Source organism: Leucopleurus acutus (genome assembly GCF_964270905.1).
Source record: "Leucopleurus acutus genome assembly, chromosome: 21".
In the NCBI taxonomy this organism is placed as follows: Eukaryota; Metazoa; Chordata; class Mammalia; order Artiodactyla; family Delphinidae; genus Leucopleurus; species Leucopleurus acutus.
The window spans coordinates 29159748-29162703 of record NC_139163.1 but is presented as its reverse complement, the minus strand read 5'-3'; the positions used below and the strand labels follow the sequence as shown (position 1 = coordinate 29162703).

At 40.7% G+C, this 2956-nt stretch overlaps 1 pseudogene across 1 annotated transcript; it reads right to left on the bottom strand.

Annotated features, from left to right (window-relative positions):
- Positions 1 to 1302: 1302 nt before the first annotated feature.
- LOC309977585 (eukaryotic translation initiation factor 2 subunit 3-like) lies at positions 1303 to 2151 on the bottom strand (annotated as a pseudogene). Its single transcript has one exon. The product of its transcript is annotated as a eukaryotic translation initiation factor 2 subunit 3-like (transcript).
- Positions 2152 to 2956: the final 805 nt, after the last annotated feature.

Genomic DNA, 2956 nt, shown 5'->3' with positions numbered 1-2956 from the left:
TTCCGCCTTGTCTCCATCTCCTTAGGTTGTGACCAAGTAGCCCTTAAAGACTGCAATTCTTTCTTTCGGGGTCATAACGTACTTCAGCGGACAATTTCATCTTTTTCAGTTTGCCGGCCTCATCTGCTCACTTTCAGGATTTCAGAACATATCTCTTTGGGTCATACAGTAAGTGTGGGGAGGAATAACCAACACCACCTTTTTTTTTTTTTTATAAAACAGATTTATTGAGGTATAATTTACCTACCATGAAGTTCACTGATTTTAAGTGTACAGTTTGATGAGTTTAGTAAATTTATACAATTGTGGGCTTCCCTGGTGGCGCGGTGGTTGGGAGTCTGCCTGCCGATGCAGGGAACACGGGTTCGTGCTCCGGTCCGGGAGGATCCCACGTGCCGCGGAGCGGCTGGGCCCGTGAGCCATGGCCGCTGAGCCTGCGCGTCCGGAGCCTGTGCTCCGCAATGGGAGAGGCCACAAACAGTGAGAGGCCCGCGTACCGCAAAAAAAAAAAAAAAAAAAAATGTATACAGTTGTGCAACCATCCCTACAGTCCAGTTTTAGAACATTTGCATCACCCCACAGTCTCCCGGTGCCCATTTAGAGCCAACTCCCTGCCTTTGTCTCAGGCAACCAGTGATCTACTTTCTGTTTCTAGAGATTTGCCCTCTTTAGAAATATCTTACAAATGGGATCATATAATATTTACTCTTTTATGTTGGCTTCTTTAACATATTTTTCGAGATCCATCCATATTGTTGCAGATAACAGTAGTTTGTTCCTTTTTATTGCTGAATAGGATTTTACTAGATGGCCATACCACATTTTGTTTATCCATTCATCTATTGATGAAGAGTTGGGTCATTTCCACCTTTTAGCTATAGTGAATAATGCTGCTGTGAACATGGGGATAGAAATATCTCTTTGGGTCCCTGCTTTCACTTCCTTATTTTTTTTTTTTAATAAGAAGAAAAATTTTATTTCAAATAGGTTCAGTCGTATGTGTGCTACAGCAATGGCTGGTTGTAGCTATTTCTTTTCAAACCTTCACTGATGTATAAATTAGACATTATTTGGGAATGATTAATTTCTGGTAAAATGTAGATTCAATCCAACATCATGCCAATTTTTACTTTTATTGTAGACCTTATTTTAGTACTAGAGGTTAAATTTTCATCATCAAAAAATGATAATAATCTTACAGCTACTCCTAAGGTAATGAGCTGTCCTCACTGTTGCTTTGAAAATATACCCCTAGGTTGTTAAGAGAAATTATGACTTCATCCAAATCTGTTATTTAATTCTTCAGTCATCATCTACTGTTGGTTTGATTGTCAACTCCTCTTCTCATTTGACGCCAACCAACTAAACGCCACTGTTTCTCAACTCTTCGGCTAAGGGCAATTTTTTCTCCTACTTCTGTGATTTTGCCCAAATCAGCCTTGACTGCACTAACTCTTCCTCTTGTCGACAGGGATCCTATGTCCACCATAAGCACTTCATTCTTAGATAGCTTTTGCTGCTTTCTTGTCTCCTTCAGTGCGTACACGTAGAAGCCGTCTAAGCAGGAAATAGGAAATTTCCAGTCTGTGAAGATCTCAGGTAAAGCTCCAACTGCACCAAGTACCTGCCCCACCATTCTGTCAGCCTGGCACAAAGTGGGGTTAATTTTTGTTCCAGCTCCAATAAGCCCTCCTGGAGTAGCATACTGAAGATCATTATGCTCTGCGAAAAGCAATACAATTTTGGAAAAAGTGGGTTTTCACATGAGTTTTCCTTCACTATTTTTGGAACAATACCAGGTCTGACTTCTATCTCCTGGCCCACCTTTAATACTCCTTTTAGAATACTACCACCATCTACATCCTCCTTAAGGTCATCAACTTCACAGCCAGGTTTGTTGACATCAAAGGATCTAATAACAAGTTGAAGTTCTGAAGTAAAGTCTCTTGGGGGTACTGGAATGTTCTTTACTATGTACTCACAGACAACTTCAATATTGTATTTTAGCTGAGCAGAAATTACAATAATAGGAGGTCCTTCTGCTACTGTACCTTGTACAAATGCAAGGATCTGTTCATACTGTTTTTTAGCCTGGTTTTCTTTTACCAAATCAGTTTTATTTTGTAGAATCAAAATATGCTTCAGTTTCATGATTTCTATAGCAGTCAGGTGTTCAGAAGCTGTGGCTGAGGACAAGACTCGTTTCCAGCTATCAATAGAAGAGCTGCATCCATCACTGTGGCACCATTCAGCGTAGTAGCCATCAATCTATCGTGGCCAGGACAGTCAACAAAGGAAACATGTCTGACTAATTTGAAGTTCCCTTTGGCCCCTGGAATGTCTGTAGGAAACTCATCGGGTGTACTACTTCCACAGGATCTATAACATTCTGGCCGAGGACAACTTGGGTCGTCAAGTTTATAAATCTTAGCATTAGCATAGCCAAGTTTGATTGTAATATTATTTTCTAGTTCATTTTTGAACCTGACAGAGTGAACTCCAGAAACAGCTTTTACAACTGTAGATTTCCCGTGAGCTACATGACCAATTGTACCTATATTAATTGTGGCCTGTCTGCTTATAACTTCATGTGAAAGTGGTGTCAACTTGGTAACATCCAAAGTGGAGAGATCTTGCCGAGAAAGACGTGGCTGCACTAACGTCACACCAGCCTCGCCCCACCGCCATCTTGCCTAGAGAGCTCACTTCTTTTGAGTATATATCTAGAAGTGGAATTACTAGATCACATGGTAATTGTATTTAATTTTTTGAGGAATGCCATACCGTTTTTTACTAGCAGTTGTATCATTTTACATTCCCACCAGCAATGCACAGAGGCTCCAATTTCTCCATGTTCTCGCCAACACTTTTTTTTTCTGCTTTTTTTTTTTTTTTTTTTTTTTTTTTGCGGTACGCGGGCCTCTCACTGCTGTGGCCTCTCCCGTTGCGGAGCACA